The following is a 17645-nucleotide window of genomic DNA, read 5'->3' as shown; positions in this document are numbered from 1 at the left end:
ATTCGCCATTGTAGTGTTGGGCAGTTGGCTGTTAACAACGCGTAGCGTTGCGCAGTTGGAGGTGAGCCGCCAGCAGTGGTGGATGTGGGGAGAGAGATGGCGGAGTTTTGAGAGCAGATGATCTGGACAGAGACAGTAAATTTGTAAGAATTGATGTCATGAACTGCTATATATATTATGACTTTTGAATATTATTAAGATAAATACATTGTTTGTTCTCTATAAAAGTCTTTCATTTGCTAACTATGCCTATCAGTAGTTAGTGCCTTCAGTAGTTAGAATCTTTTATTTATCTGGCAGTATTGGCGCTCGCTGTATTGCAGTAGTTCGAGTAACGAAGATTTTTGTGAGGTAAGTGATTCATGAAAGGTATAGGTTATTGTTAGTCAGGGCCATTCTTTTGTAGAGATTTTTGGAAGTCAGATTGCGTTGCGCTAAAAATATTGTGTGTCAGTTTAGTGTTGATCAGAATACGTAAAGTGAGAAATGTCTGAGTACGTTCAGTTCTGCTCAGCTGTTTGAAAAGCAAATAATGTAAGAGGTTTATCAGTATAGTAATTCATTAATTTTTCTAAGGGGACGTTTCAGCACGTCTTCCAGCTTGGGCAAACGGAGAAAATCGGCTGGTTCTTTTTACACTATGTGTGGTCCATGGTGCACCTTCAGGGGCTTACTGGACACCATTTAGTTCACGGGCGGTTCCTGAGAAAACCCGACAAACAAGATTTTTGGGTACCCAAACCGAGCAGCGGATTCCAAGACCGCTATGCTTAGCAAAGGGCTGTAATTTTTACAGTATATTCCTAAGATTCCGATCTCGAAAAACTTTGAAACTTTTCTTGATATCTTTTTCCGTTTCCGAGATACAGAGGTTTCAAATTTACCCTGCTTGTACATGTGAAATACGAATATAATCTCTGCTGTGAGGCCACAATGTTGTTCACAGAGTGACGTAGCACGGAGAGGTATCCTATAAAGTGTCCCCGTTATCATCATTAAGGGTTGTGGGAACCCAATGTTGTAGTACTGAAGCACATGCAAAACTTCTGTGCATCCGAAGTCCCGTCCGAGGAGTGAAATAGTTTTGCATTATTTCTGCTTCATACAAGTAAGCTACTAAAATTTTAATAACCAATATGTTTCTTTTTATATGATTGGCACACTTTGCTGCAGCAGTGAAAAGAAGGGAATCAGCGGAAAAATGCTTCTATTGAAGCATAAAAATGTGAATACATTCCTGTTTATCTAAAAGACTCTGTCTGAAAACGGGGATACTAGCTACCTCATTCTACCTATCCCAGCACCATTGTAATAGCGAGGTGTAAGGAAGGAACCGCCAGACGTAGTTCGTTAGTTAGTTAGTTGGTTGCATGTTCCATTGATCAATCGCACGGTACGGTAGCCGTTATAATGTGGAACGTGTCACGTGCACAAGTGTACCTCCTATTTGTTCTGCCCAAGTACCACATGTTGTGATTCCTGCGTTCAGTTTTGGAAGTTTTGACTCTTGAATTCCTTTGTTGTTAACCAGTTCACATCCCACTATTTGTTATTTTCATTTCTGCTTCCATGGCTCCGGGTGACAGGTTTACATTACTAACCTAATGTTAAGAATGAGAAAACATCTTTTGTCTACGCATTACTCTGTCACTGCTAACCTTTTCGCGCCGAATAGTTCACTGTAATTCAAGAAGACCAACTCGTCGTAAACATCAGAAGCGCAGGCTTAGCATTTTATGCCATTTGGAATATCACGAAGGTAGTCTGCAGAATATCAATTGTTTTCGACATTTTAACTGTGCAAGAACCCGTGAACTATTTTAACTCTGCATCACTCTTTTGGTTCAGTACATAATAGCATAAGTTTTCCAAGTCCTACAGTTCGCTAGTTTCGTCACTTGTGAATCATCCAATAATCCACGTATGATCACAGCAGTAGCTGAATATTCACTTCGTTATTCCATTAACTTCTTTAACTGTATTTATCTTGATAGGTATATACTTTTTTACTTCTTTGTATCAGTCCATTTTTCATAGTGCATAAATGGAAGAATCTACAAATGGTATTCATGTGTTTCAGAACAACACTACGCACATCTTCTTGTATTCGGGAGGACGACGGTTCAAACCCGCGTCCGGCCATCCTGATTTACGTTTTCCGTGATTTCGCTACATCGCTTTAGGTTAATGCCGGGATGGTTCCTGTGAAAAGGGCACGGCCGACTTCCTTCCCTATACTTCCATAATCCGATGGGACCGATGACCCGGCTGTTTGGTCCCCTCCCCCGAATCAACCAACCAACTTCCTCTTGCGACAGAAAGGTGTTAATCTCCACAGAAGGGGGTATGAATTTGAGTCTAAGTTGTATGCGCTTCTCATACGGCACTAGTATATTTGTATTTTTTATCATGATATTTCATCACGTTCCCATATGTCCCAGTTTTCCTGGATTTGTCCTAGTTTTGAGTGCGTCCTAGGGCATCCTGGAGGAAAGTGGGAGAGGGGGGGGGGGGTTCTGTAACATTCTGGGGTACACCCGGACCTTCTTCGTGCCTGGATAAATTCGATTGATCGGAAGTAAATAGATTTTAATAAATATTAGTTAAAATTCGCTAAATGATGACTGATACGTAGGTAGTTAGATTGGTTTCATTAAAAAAAAAAAAAAAAGCAGCAAGCACTCTTAGACGCTCTCCTATACACATACTTCACGCAGTTATTTGTTAGAACATCGAGAAGCCGCCGACACTCGACGATTGCATGCACAACGCTGTCGCACCACCCGTCAGACACTCGTGCGCGGGCAAGCCAATTGCTTTGCGACAATGACCAAATCCAATACCTCAAATTGAAGGCACCAGCGCGCTACTTAAATGTTCAAATAGTGAGTGAGCTGGACTGTTCGCTCACAAAGCAGCGGTGAAAACTTCCACTCATGGTAGCAAATATTATACTTCTGTTGAAGTGTTGGCTATCTTTGACACTCTTGACTGTTAGAAACTCAGTGATACGCTGGGACTCGAAGCCACACTCCGGTCTCTCATGAAATACGTTCATCAGTCCGACCGGGTGTGCCGGATGCATGACATTGAGGGTTTAAATTACTATATACTCATTTAAGGTGATCGAGGTTCAAAACTTGTCAAGCTAACAATGTTTAGATTTCCGGTGACTTCCCAAACCACTTGAGAATAATGGTGGAATGGATTCTTTGAACGTATAAGACCACACCCGACTTGTGCAGTCTTCTTTGTGCAGTCAGTTCACACTTCATCTCCGAAACACCAAGACTTTCTCCTGCGTTAATCCTCAACCATCCCTGCTTTCCTTGCTAAAGCAGAGAAATTAAATATAAAAGGAAAAGCGGTAATGAACTAGATCTTGTGCTGTAATTCCTATAATTCTTTGGCTTTTACTATCAATTTTTGCTTTGAGGCTATCTTATAACTCCTCAGTCAGTACTGCTTGTGCTCAGTTTGCTTTTATGGATGACACGAACTGCATGTCATTTCATGGCACCATTACCTTACCAACTATACTTCGTCCTGTTACATATCTCCTGCCGTAAAATTGGGTTCAGCATATCATCATGTGGACTATTCACTACTATGGCTAGCAGTTTTAACACGTCATCTTTCAATTTATTCTCTGTCATTTAATATTTTAACGTATGACACACTACATGCGTTTATATCTCTCTTTCCTTTTACTTTCTGATCTATGGATACTAATAACTTTTAAAAAAATGCATAATCTGTGTCTTTGCCTACGTAGCAATTTGTTTGGAAACCATTTAATTTCTTTGCCTACACTATAATTTCTATGAAGCTATGTCACGTTTTACGTTCACATTCTAATCATTTATGAACATTATTTTTGTATTTTATATCTTGCATGTTGTTACATTTTATGACTTAGATGATAAGTGCTCTACGTTTAGTAATTATAGCAGCCAGAATTCGACAAGAAATATGTACAGTTTGTTCCATTACTCTTTCTGACGCTGTGCATTACATAATTTGTATTTTTCAAATACTACGTCTGCATAGTTCCTCAGAGGTTTCCAAATTGTACAGTATGCAATCGATGTTCAGTGCGTGATCTCCTGTTTGTTACATTATTCGACAGTCATTTCTGCACCGTATTAGCTACCATGCCAACTGATGATGATAGTTGTTTTCCTCACCACCACTGGTCTCTATGTGCGTTCAGTTTGGCATTCGGCTTCATATATGTGTAAGTAATTTTAAGTACCTTATGTGCCCATTGCTGTGTGACTTCGCAAGTATTGCTGCAACGGCTGACCGTTGTGCGTATAATTGTTCTGTAGCTTTTCTAATTGTAATTTCTTCTTTTTCTCTTGAACAGGGCTATGTTTCTAAACGCGTCAACGTATTAAAGTGCGACGGAGTCTGCTCAAAACTCAATAAGTGCCACGTTTATATTTCCCGTGACTTCTCAAATAACGTAAGAAAAATCATGAGATGGATTCTTTAAACGTATAAAACCACAGATCACTTCTACAGCCTTCTTTGTCAAGTTCAGTTTATACTTCATCTTCAAACATCAAGACGTCCTCCTGCGAAGAAAGGAAGGAAGATTGGGTTTAAAGACCCGTCGACATCGAGATCATTACAGACGGAGCACAAGCTCGGATTTTATCAAGGATGGGGAAGGAAACCAGCCGTATCTTTTCAAAGGGAGCATCCCGGCATTTGCTTGGAGAGATTTAGCTAAATCACGGAAAGCCTAAACCAGGATCGCTGGATGCGGACCTGAACAGTCGTCATCCCAAATGCGAGTCCAGTGTGCTAACCGCTTTCCCAGTTCGCTCGGTAAGACGTCCTCCTATGATGTTGTTGGGTTATTTTTGGGGTAAGAGATCAGACAGCGAGGTAATCGGTCTCATCGTATTAGGGAAGGATGGGGAAGGAAGTTGGCCATGTCCTTTGAAAGGAACCATCCCGGCATTTGCCTGGAGCGATTTAGGGAAATCACGGAAAACCTAAATCAGGATGGCCGGACGCGGGATTGAAACGTGTCCTCCCGAACCACTGCGCCACCTCGCTCTAACGTCCTCGTATGTTAATCTTTAACTAGTCTTGCTTTCCTTTTTAGAGGAGAGAAATTACAGTACGGAAGGAAAAGCAGTAATTAACAAGATAATAAGAATATAAATCTCACCACTTCGTCTTTTTTTATTATTATTTATTTATTTTTGTCTTTCATTGCTCGTTTTCTATGTGAAACGGAACTTCTCAGATATCAACCTTGAAATTTTTTTATATTAACAAGAGAAAAAATTACATTGTGAGTTCAGGAATACGCATTGTTTTCCTCAGGTATCCCACATGGTGACAACGTGGCCAGCAAACATGCTATACAATATGTAAAGATGAGTAGACGTCTAATATCATTTTATTAATTCCTTTTGAATTATTGCTGGACTGAGTTTGCGATGGGTCAATGGGACCCAGACTTTGTGCGTGTGCCTGTATTTCTTTTCTTCTTAATGTTCATCATTTCTATATTGTTTTTCAATTACGTGACGTATTTTTTGTATTGTGATAATTTTGTATAATGTTTATCTGTGTAATTCTAGACCTCAGCCCGATAGGATAATTAGCATCAGTGCTCAGTGTTAATAACGCAAAAAGAGACAGTTGAAGGGCGGCGTAGGGAGTTCAGCGAAAACTAAGACGAAATTATATTATCGAAAAAGTTCCCAAATTTTATTGAGAAGAGGACTCTTTATCGGCAAGAGAAGAAGGAAGACTTTTGATCAACGTGCTTTGTTGACGATACAATACGAGTTGAGTGGTACTGAGAGACAAAGTGACACTTTTTTTGCAGATATCCTGTGCCTTGCAATAATCAAAAATTTAGAGGCGAAGGCGAATTCGCAAGAGGAGAAGATCATAATACGAGGAAGAAGCAGAAGAAGGAAGATTTGGAAGAGAAAAGAGACTGGGGAAGATTCACCGAAGAAGACGGTACAATACACTTTTAACGTAGTAGTGCCTCAAAATGGCCAGCCGCTGTGGCCGTGCGGTTCTAGGCGCTTCAGTCAGGAACCGCACGACTGCTACGGTCGCAGGTTCCAATCCTGCCTCGGGCATGGATGTGTGTGACGTCCTTAGGTTAGTTAGGTTTAAGTACTTCTAAGTTCTAGGGGACTGATGACCTCAGAAGTTAAGTCCCATAGTGCTCAGAGCCATTTGCACTATTTGAGCCCCAAAATGTGTCAGAGACAGCCAGTGGTAAACTGGAATAATTCGGCTATGCCATAAGTCATTCCGGAGTACACAGAACCAGATATGTGTTGTTCAAATGGCTCTGAGCACTATGCGACTTAACTTCTGAGGTCATCAGTCGCCTAGAACTTAGAACTAATTAAACCTAACTAACCTAAGGACATCACACACATCCATGCCCGAGCAGGATTAAACCTGCGACCGTAGCGGTCGCTCGTCTCCAGACTGTAGCGTCTAGAACCGCACAGCGACTCCAGAAGGCTATGTGAGTGTAATTTACGTTCTAAAAGAGCTTCTGAGCTGTGTTACGCTGCCGAGACAAGTACAGGTAACTACTGGCTAAATGTTTCAAATGGCTCTGAGCACTATGGGACTTAACATCTATGGCCATCAGTCCCCTAGAACTTAGAACTACTTAAACCTAAGTAACCTAACACAACACCCAGCCATCACGAGGCAGAGAAAATCCCAGACCCCGCCGGAAATCGAACCCGGGAACCCGGGCGTGGGAAGCGAGAACGCTACCGCACGACCACGAGCTGCGGTCAGGTAACTACTGCCGTTGGGGTAGTTAACCGTATTGTACGGTTAGATGCAGCCACAATTGGTACTGTATCTATGGACCGAGTGTCGAATGCTGTTTGACTTTAATACGTACGAATAAATATGCGACCTGTGTAATAAAGAGTATGTTAGTCAGCTACCCACGATTGGTACCGAGTGTTGTTTTCTACTATCAGTGGTCGGTTGCTTCTTGTCACGTTTTACGATGGAGTAGTGAATTTTTTTTTTAGTGTGTTTTGACATCGTGACTCTTCGTCGCCAACGCCGCAATATTATTAGGTTCCGGAGTCACTCCATATGATTTATGGAATTTAACATCGCTGTATTTTGGTCCAGATCAGCGATCAATCAGACGACGAAGCGTCGGCACCAAAGATATCACAACAGCCATCTCAGGAAGGGAGTAGCTAAAAACGCATCTATGCGGTAACACGTCAGATGTTAACCGGCGTTTGTCATCACAAAATTCACCCAAATAATCATGTAAAGTGTGTCAAATGTATTCATGCCAGTTTTCGATTTATCTCTTTCATAATTCTCTAGCAGTAAATCAGCCGATTAAAATTACATGTGTACTGTAAACGACCAGTTAAATTCAAGGACTTCGCATAATTTTTCACGTAACGAAGTGTGGGGACATAGAAGTTTTCATGGAAGTCACTAGTTTTACTACTTTATTACTCTGCAGATATTACAAAACTGAAGTATGAAGAACGGTCGTTGCAAATTTATTATGGGTAGAATGCGACCTCGCTTTATTGATACTGTGGAACACTGCCTGACATTTATTATCAAGCCAACACCTGCTCTCAAGTATCAGTATACAACTTATCTACTTCTGTGAGTAACTTATATATATTCATTTTGTTTGTGATATTTGTGTTTCGTGAACGCAACCTCGGCAAACGAGTTGACGAAGTGTTGAGAAATGACAGACGTTTTTTATTGTAGGCCCCTGTAGAATAGGATGCCTAGCTGGGCTACAGCTATATTAATATTTCTGCTGCGCGGGATTAGCCGAGCGGTCTGAGGCGCTGCAGTCATGGACTGTGCGGCTGGTCCCAGCGGAGGTTCGAGTCCTCCCTCGGGCATGGGTGTGTGTGTTTGTCCTTAGGATAATTTAGGTTAAGTAGTGTGTAAGCTTAGGGCCTGATGACCTTAGCAGTTAAGTCTCATAAGATTTCACACAGTTAGTATATTAATATTTCTACTAACTGTCTTAACCGAATAGCAACAGCCACATGGACCCGTTAAAGAAAATCAGAAGCGGTTAAGGCAGTATAAGTCCGAGGAACTTCACACGAATCTAGTACAACAGAGTTTTTTCACTTGTCAATGAGACAGCGAGATGCACGAAACGGCCAGTGGGTACTGACACTTTTGTGTAGCTGTCTATGTGTCTTCTCGACATCAGTTTGATCAGCGGAGCATTCCTAACACATCATGCAGAATGACCTTGTCTTCTGTCTCTCGTATAGTTACATACCTACATCCATATCTATGCTTGGTTAATCACCATTCGTGGTGTTGCAGAGGGTGCTTTTCATCCCACTATGACTCACCTCCCTCTCTTATTCCAGTCGCGAATGGAGTGTGGGTAGGTAGACTACGAGTAAACCTTCGCGTGAGTTCGTATTTCTCTTATTTTGAGAGGTGTATGTTATAAGAAGTAATACATTGCCCGACTTTTTCACAGCATACCATCCCCGGGTTTTAACAGTAAACCTGTCAGTGACGTACAACAACTCTCGTTCAACGTCTGTCACTAGTTTTTTGTGACCATCTCTGAGGCCTGTCGCGCTTAATAAACGCACTCGCGACGAAGTGCGACACTCTTATGTGCATCTTCTCCAGCGCCTCTACTGATGTTAATCTGTACACTCGCTTTCGAGGCTGAATTCTCTAACACACACAGAGATTCCGCATAGAAATTCAATAGGTACATGGGATTTTCATGTCGACAATTTGGTAACTGGAAGAGAAATATAGAAATAGAATTCCTGGTCATTCTATAGTATACTTGAATCCTAAATTATAGCACTGCAGAAGATTTTCGTTGAGTCTGTAGACACGTAATACTTCGAAGACTATCCACTTTAAGCTCTCTGGATGTTTACTGGCGATGTACTCACAGAAACGTTATTCAAACAGCCCGAGCACCTGTCACTCTTATCCATACGACAGAGACGCAAAAGTGACACTTCTCTCAGAGATAGAGAAAGAGAACGGCAAAATTACCAGCAGCGAGACATCGTCAATATGGCAGTGCTGAATTTTCGTTTCACCCGTATTTTAGATTGTTTTCAATGGAGGGACTGGAAATTAACCATACGATCAGCACAGTATTTGTAAAGATATATATGTGTGTGTGTGTGTGTGTGTGAATTGACGGTGGGGAGGAAAGTGTGTCCAGGCATTAATAATTAACCACATCTGCATTAGCCAACGTAGGAAATGTGCAGTGTCTACAAACATTTGACTTCATTGTACCCGTCCCTCTTCCCTATATCGAAAAATTCTCTTGCTGGAACCCGAGACAATGACTCTTGGCTACAGTGAAACTTTGCTTTACAAAGCAAAGACCTGATCTGCAGTACTTCGTACTACCTGGAGTTCTCCGGAAAGTTGTATAAAACTTATTAATGCAACTGTGCTGTTACTGGGCACCACGTAATAAATAAATAAATAAAAGGTTTTAACCTCGCGCCGACTGCGAGACTACTGGCGCCAGAGCACAAAACAGTGTTGCACAAGTATTTGGAAGGAAATTCGCTATGTCGTTTTCGAAGGAACCATCGCTTTCTTTGCTGTCTTCAGTTTTAGGTTAAATGGAAAACTAAGTGCGAGTAGCCGGAAGATGGTTTGAACGCCTCCCTCCCGAATACTAGTACAGTGCCTTAAGAATTGGGCCACACAGCTCGTGAAAACCACGTGTATCTAAATCGGAACGCTGACATGTTTAAAATGAAGTTTGACAGACAACTCAAAGGTGACTAGCGATGGGTATCTACGTTAGGCCATCTGCTGTCTTTGATTGAACTACTCGGTAAAACCACCACTAAGCCCTAGAACAGTTCACTAAACGCGCTGAAAGTCGTCTGTTGTTAAACACCTTTCTTGTTATGCCTGCACGCATCGATAATTACTTATCTGTCTCAAAGGGCATTAATCACTTATTCGTCTGTAGAGTAGCATATCTTTTGATGTCAACTGCAAGGCATTTCTTAAACAAATCCTCTGAACTCCCCGTTGAGCCAGCTAACAGAAATACAGGGCAGGCAGAATGAATTAGCGCGGGCCACAAGGTCAGTTGGCAAAGTGACACAGAAATGGCTCTGAGCACTATGGGACTTAACATCTGAGATCAACAGTCCCCTAGAACTTAGAACTACTTAAACCTGACTAACCTAAGGACATCACACACATCCGTAGCAGTCGTGCGGTTCCGAACTGTAGCGCCAAGAACCACTCGGCCACCGCGGCCGGAAAAGTAACACACTGTTCCTCCACTTGGTGCTTTTAGGACGCGTCGATCTGTTCAGAATAGGCGCCATGTCTTGTGATTAAAAAAGTGGGCACATGGAATCGACATCGTTGTGGATTGTTGGATGGTTGCTGCGTTGTGCTGCATTTGCGTAGTGCTGGTTTGTGGAATATTAAATTTATGTATACGAGATACTTTGCCGTCGTTCTTTGTTGGAGTTCACAGTTCCATTGGATCTCTTGAGATTCAGTATGCAATTTCTGTTCAGTTATCAGGGCTTGCAAGTTGATAATTTCGTTGCTTTTCGACTCATTACAGGTTAATACGATATAGAGTGAGTTTCCTTGTCGTTTACATAAGTGATCATCCAAAGAAACGTGGTCCGTCGAAGGGCACTTCATCAGTCCGGAACCGCGCGACTGCTACGGTCGCAGGTTCGAATCCTGCCTGGGGCATGGATTTGTGTGATGTCCTTAGGTTAGTTAGTTCTAAGTTCTAGGGGACTGATGACCTCAGATGTTAAGTCCCATAGCGCTCAGAGCCATTTCAACCATTTTGAAGAACACTTCATCGTGAAACATTAGATTATTTCTATAGAATGTATATTCTGTATTTATTTAATTTGCGATTCTTCGGAACTTATTTTTCACAGCTCTCATATATCTTAACGTTTGTTCAGTCAGAAACAATGTTCTCGAACGAACTAGTTTCGCTAGCTTTATATTTCAAGAGACTTTCTAATTTTTAAATGAGATTTTAAGCTAGCCAGATAACTTCATGTTGAAGTGGAACTTCAAGGCACGTGGTTGCAGTGAGACATTTGCATCGCTCGAATTACATCTATGAGATGTAATTCTTACACACAGGTCGTGATTAGCTACTTGAGATCTGTTGGTAGGTTAGGGTTTCATTTTTGTGTTGGTTTAGTGTTTGGAATGGCTCTGAGCCCTATGGGACTTAACTGCTGAGGTCATCAGTCCCCTAGATCGTAGAATTACTTAAATCTAACTAACCTAAGGACATCACACACATCCATGCCCGAGGCAGGATTCGAACCTGCGACCGTAGCGGTCGCGTGGTTCCAGACTGTAGCGCCTAGAGCCGCTCGGCCACTGCGGCCGGCCTTGGTTTAGTGTGTCAATAGCCCCCCCCCCCTCACCCCGCCTCTTTAACTATTCTGTTGCCCTGTGAGAAAGTTCCTCGTCGCTACGAAAAATAATCCATAGCTTGTCTGATTGCGTTGTTCAGGTATCATATAAACGGATATATTTCAGAGCATTGAAAACTGGGGTCATAGTCTCTTATGAATTCGCAGGTTCAAGTAAACAGTTTTGACAGGTTCTGCGCATGAAGTGTCCTAAATGGAGTTTCCAATGAGAGATGAGCCATAGATAACTAGCGATAGGAATATGTGTTGGGCGCTCTGATTCCTTGGTCTGCTATGTCGGCCGCAGCCACGCTTAATATGGTGGAAATGTCAAGAGGTTGCAGCCTCTCTCCTGCTTCGGTTGCCGCCACAGAGGGCAGGTAATTGTTGCAGCGGCCGTGTGTCGACAGCGCCCATCGCTGATAGGCCGCACATCAAAGGCGCGATGTATCGGCGGAGAGTCGTTAAGTCGGCTCACAGCACGCAGACGATGGCGCCATCCGGTGATTTGCGCCATTCAGCTCGCTCAGTGGGTCAGTGAGTGGCGGAGTCCACACAATGCTAATGACCACGGGCGGTTTCTCACCACAAATGAATAACCGTCATAGCTGTCCAGAAACGGGTCACAGAAGCGCCGATGTCATGGCAGTCGGAGAAAATCACCAGTGGCCCTGGACGGGAATCTCAGTGGGCTGACGCCTTTACGAAGCTCGGCAGTAACTGAGAAAGCGTCAGTGGCTTAAAAAGACTGTTCATCACAGAGATTATGTTACGTCTGCTGTAGAAAATATTAACTCAAGCGCAAACAATGTTAGCAATAATGTAGTAAGTAATGCATTCAACTGATCTTCTTAAAGAATCGTACCAGGAAAATCAGCAAACTTTGCTGTGCCCCTTTTCGGGTTTTTCACAACATTTACGAGGTGCGATAATAAAGTAATGAGACTGATGTGAAAAAAATGTTGCTTACCATTTTAGTCAAGTTTAGAGTTGCCTCCTTCAAAGTAGTTCCCTGCCGATTGCACACATTTTTTCCAGCGTATCTGCCATTCTTGGTAACATTTCTGGAGCTCGTCTTCTGTAATAGCCACCAAGACCCTCGTCACAGCTTTTTGGACATCTTGTGTTATTTGAAAATGGTGTCCGTTGACCGCCGTTTTGACTCTTGGAAATATTAAAAAGTCGCACGGAGCGATATCTGGTGAATAAGGTGGCTGTTGTAGTACTGAAATTTGTTTTGAGGTTAAAAATTGCTGTACTGACAGAGCAGTATGGGATGGCGCATTATCTTGATACAGAATCCAATTATCAGCAATGTTGGCACGGATACGAAGAACTCTTTTACGAAGTCTTTCTAAAATTTCTTTCTAGTAATATTGGTTAACTGTTTGTCCAGGAGGCACCCACTCTTTATGAACAATTCCCTTGGAATCAAAGAAGCACACAAACATGAATTTCACTTTTGACTTTGACATGGGAGTTTTTATTGGCCTGGGTGATCCCATTGAGCACCATTGCGAACTTTTGGCGTTTTGTCTCTGGATCGTACTGAAAAAACCAACTTTCATCACCAGTGAAAACACGGCTCAACAATACTGGGTTGATATCCGTTTGCTCTAAAACATCGGCTGCCACATTTTTCCGTGTTTCTTGCTGTTGTGGTGTGAGATTTTTGGTGACCATTTTTCCACAAATCTTTCTCATACCAAGATCTTCAGTTATTATTAGATGAACCGTTTCTCGATAGATGTTCAGTTCTTCTGCAATCATTTTCACGGATAATCTTCGATCAGATCGTACGAGTTCACGTAGCCTGGCCTAGCTCACATCCATCCGTGAGGTTGATGGTCGTGCACTGTGGTCTTCATCTTCAACATTCGTTCTGCCTTCACTAAACATTTTATATCAACGAAGAACTCGAGCTCTTGACATAACCTACTCTCCAAAAGCCTTCTGAAGCTTACCGTAAGTTGTCGTCACGTTTTCACCCAATTTAACGCAAAAAAGAAATGGCATACCGTTGCGCAATATTATGCGGTTCCATTTCCGTGACGAGAGACGCAAACACGTGTTAACTTACTACAGCACAACTTAACGACAGAGCAGTTGCATCGATGTGCTGCTTGGACTAGAAGCAGCTTATAGACCAAGTACAAAGATATTGTGCCTATGCAAGCCTGCAGGGTTGCCACATCTTGCAAAGAGAATCAGTCTCATTCCTTTATTGCTGCACCTCGTATATGCGATTACGGCTGTAACTGCTTTTCATGAAGATGTGATGACTGCACACGCAAGTCAACGAAGCTTACAGCGTAAAATTTCATTACTGTATGAGTGTACTTAAGTTCCACGAATAAGATAAATTCACTGCCAGAAATGCAAAGGTAATAAACATCGGTTCGGCCTTGAGTTAGGCATTCACTTTGAAAGAGCTACGGAATCAGGATCAAAGTATGTTATTACGTCTCCCTCACAGGCTTTTGTAACTTCCTCTTCATTCACGTACTGCTTTCCGCGGAGGGCATCCTTCACTGGGTCAAACAGATGGGAGTCGGATGGTGCGAGATCCGGGCTTTAGGGAGGGTAATGAGGTTTCGTGAGCCCCTGTCGGATGCGCAGATTTGTGTGAGGCCTTGCGTTCTCATGGAGAAGGGAAGGTTCGTTTGCATTTCTGTGGTGACCAACACACTGAAGGGGTTTCTTCAGTTTTCTGAGGGTAGCACAAAACACTTCGAAGTCTATCGTTGCACGATGAGAAAGGACATCAAACAGAATAACGACTTCAGAGTCCCAGAAGACCCCGGCATCACTTTACAAACTGAGTTCTTTGGAGAACAGGTGGTGTGGCGCCACTCCATGGACTGCCGTTCCGTTTCCGGTTCGAGGTGATGAACCCATGTTTCATCGCCTGTGACGATGTTCCAAAAAAAAAGATTGTTGCGATTAGCCTCGTAGGGGGGAGCAGTTCCGCACAGGTGGGCCTTGATAGTTGTTTAGGGTGTTCTGTTAAGCAGAGAGGAACCCAGCGGGGCACACAACTGGGAGTACCCCGACTGGCTGAGTGAGTGTCAGCACTACCAACTGCGACGTCCAGTTGAGATGCCAGGTGTTTGATTGTGATCCGTCAATCACCTCGAATGAGAGTGTCCGCACGTCCCAACACCGCAGGAGTCACGGCTGTGTGCGGCCGTCCGGCACGATGGAGATCGGACAGGTATGCGTGACCAGACGCCTCGCGCAACGACTCACCGTGCCTTTGTTCGCTGCCAAGTCTCCGTGGACACTCTGCAAGAGTCTATCAATAACTGTGAGCCTCTGGTTTTCCGCCAAAGGAAATCAATGACAGGTCTCTGCTTGGAACGTAGCTCCGTTACAGGCGCCATTTTGAAGGCTACTTACAGCGCCGCCACCTGTGGGAATTTCATGAAACTATTGGGGCTGAAGCGACAATATTCCACAATGTCCCTCAGCAAATTCGACATTTTTTCAACCGAAACTGGCTGGGAAAAAAAACTGTTGTATTACTCATTGAACGCCTCTCGCATATTGCTACTAACAACAATTGATAGGCTATAAATTCTGAACACTAAGTTCACCATCCTCCCATCTTTTCTGAAATAAGACAGTGCATCAAAGTCAAATGCATTCCGATGCTAGTTCGCTGTGAGTTGTGAACGATGCAGGAATAAATGTCCTGAGCAACGCTCCCTCCACATCGCGAAAACAAAACAAGGAAGTCGAGAATGTACTGTGCCGTTGTACGTAGGTCACTATAGGCGGACCGTAAACTCAGACTGGTCGAGGACTATGCAAGAAAACGGCAGTGGTCTGTTCAAAGTAAGCACCTAGTAATTCACCTGAACTGATTCAGGAAAGCCATCGAAATACTAAATCTAGATGACCAGACGATGATTTGTGTCTCACTACTCCCAAATGGAGTTCTAGTTGCCCCGTTATTGTGCCACCACGCTTCACTACTGTGTGATGTAGGAAATCGGCACAGGTGGCTCAAAACGGTTACAGTTCGGTTAACAAAGAAACTTTACAAACAACAGTGACTGTATTATCATCTGTAGGGAAGGTTATCGTTTCATGACACCAGCAACTTTACATCTCGCTCGCAGCTCGTTTATAAGGTGCACTGAGCTGTGCATTCAGGTAAATGGACTCTTGTTCGTGTACCACGCTGAAATGGAAATCCATCTGAATATAGGTGAACACAGCCCATTATGGACAGCACGCTGAATCCACGCAAATAACTTTGTAGCTCCCCACCCAAAATTGATAAAAATTTGATTTGATTTGCAAACAGTAGGTTTGAACACATCAGTTACACGATATAAAAAAATAATGTCCTGTTTAAATGATTAGAGGGAAGTGTTCTGAATTTGATACCCCCATCCCTAATGTGGACTACCTGGATCTGGGTCCTATATTCTCCTGTACTCTAGTAGTACGAAGTGTAAGCACTAGTTTAAGCTTCAACCACTCTGGAGCGGGGTGCGCACTTCTGCGGCTTCACTTGTTACTTACCATTTCGCGGCTAGATGTTCTTCAAATGAAAGAGATGTTTACACTGTGCTAAATTTTTCCCTATTTCTCCTAGATATTGGCAGGTAAGCCTTTTAACATATATGAGTTCATGGGTTGAAATGTTTAAGACGAATGTTTATGATTAAACCGTTACATGTAGATGTTTGTTAAAAGATTCATTTGGTTATCAAGTTGTAGGCAGTAGTTACGAAAACTGGACCCCCTTGAACTGCTTAAACAGGACCTCTAACTTTTTCATTTCTGAACTCAGAGTATATTTTTAAATATTCTTATTCTCTCGGAATTCTATTGCAGATTTCAGGAGGATAATGGTGATGGCTGATCAAAAAACTGGAGGCCTTCTAAACCGACCAAAGCTATGGATGGAGTTCAGAAAAAAAGATGGGTTGGAAGAAGGCCAGTAAACTGTTTAATGTTCCAAAACAACGCTTGATGGGGTTGCCCAATATTCGGTACGGTACATTACAGGAAACAGCACAAACAAAATAGACAGACCCATAATTTTGGGTAAAGATCTTGAAGAAGAGCGAGTTTAGTATTGTCTTGCTATGCAAGCTTCTTCTTTGGCCTTACTTGAAATGACAGCCTTGGAAAGACGGAATTGCTAGGAAGAAGTGGGTTGGTCTTTCTCTTAAACATCACAAAACCAAACTTACAGAAAGACAGCCTGCAGAAACATCCTATAGCCCAGCATCCTACATCAGAAAAATTGGGTAACGTTCTGGAAGATGTTATATTACAGCTACTTAGAAATTAGGTTATGTATTTTTTAATTTAATACCTTTTCCCTTTTTGGTCAGTACTATTTTGCTAATTTTTGGAAGGGCTCCGATTTTGGCAACTATTTTTCAAATTCAATACACGTAAGGTCTTAGATAGTAACCGTTTCTTAGTACTAACTTTTAATGATATTTTCTAAGAGTAAAATGTAAATGGTGCATACCACTCTCAAGTAAATATTAAATGCTTTTAGAACATAATTTGCGTACTAAACAGAATGGAGGTCGGGCATCGGACACTGTCCGCTATAACTAATTGCTGTAACTCTAGAAATTAACTAATGAGTTGTATTCATAACTCCGCAGAAATAGTGGCGTTCCTTAAGTTTCACTTCTTAAATAAATATTCCATCCACTTATTATTTTGTATTGTAAAGAGAGAAACATATGCTCTAGAACACCTTGTATATGATCGATAGAATGTTAGGTGCTCGACGGAGTGTATAATAATACAAACGTACATTTAAGTTGTCCTGCGGTTGAAGGACACCTTGTTTTGCTGGAGTGATTGCTGGTTTCAAGTTCCCCGATTTTCCTTCCTCAGCCTCTTCCAGAAGACTGGATTAGTACAGCCAACTCAGCTTACGATTAATTTTCTGATTACTGCGACGCCTGTGAATGTTGTGCAATTGTTAGCGTACGATGATTCCATTGAAAAGAACGCTGATGATTTCCTACCCCATACCTTCTCGACCTGAGCTTATACTTCTTCTACAGGGGAAAAGCGAACCTCTCTGATAAAATTTCGGAGGGTTGTCAACAATATTATCTGACTATTTCGGTATTAAGAAACTCTGGCCTCCGATGGTTCGTTATAGAGTATCTAGATTTAGTTCGTTTTCTCACACCGTCGTTTATCTTC

At 42.4% G+C, this 17645-nt stretch overlaps 1 protein-coding gene across 1 annotated transcript in view; it reads right to left on the bottom strand.

Annotated features, from left to right (window-relative positions):
• The window catches only part of LOC126481079 (atrial natriuretic peptide receptor 1-like), a 1220509-nt gene that overhangs the window by 714429 nt on the left and 488435 nt on the right, over positions 1-17645 (bottom strand). The window lies entirely within an intron of this gene.

The sequence above is a fragment of the Schistocerca serialis genome, chromosome 5 (assembly GCF_023864345.2).
Source record: "Schistocerca serialis cubense isolate TAMUIC-IGC-003099 chromosome 5, iqSchSeri2.2, whole genome shotgun sequence".
In the NCBI taxonomy this organism is placed as follows: Eukaryota; Metazoa; Arthropoda; class Insecta; order Orthoptera; family Acrididae; genus Schistocerca; species Schistocerca serialis.
Note: the sequence above shows the minus strand (reverse complement) of the source record. Positions and strands in the feature narration are given on the sequence as shown.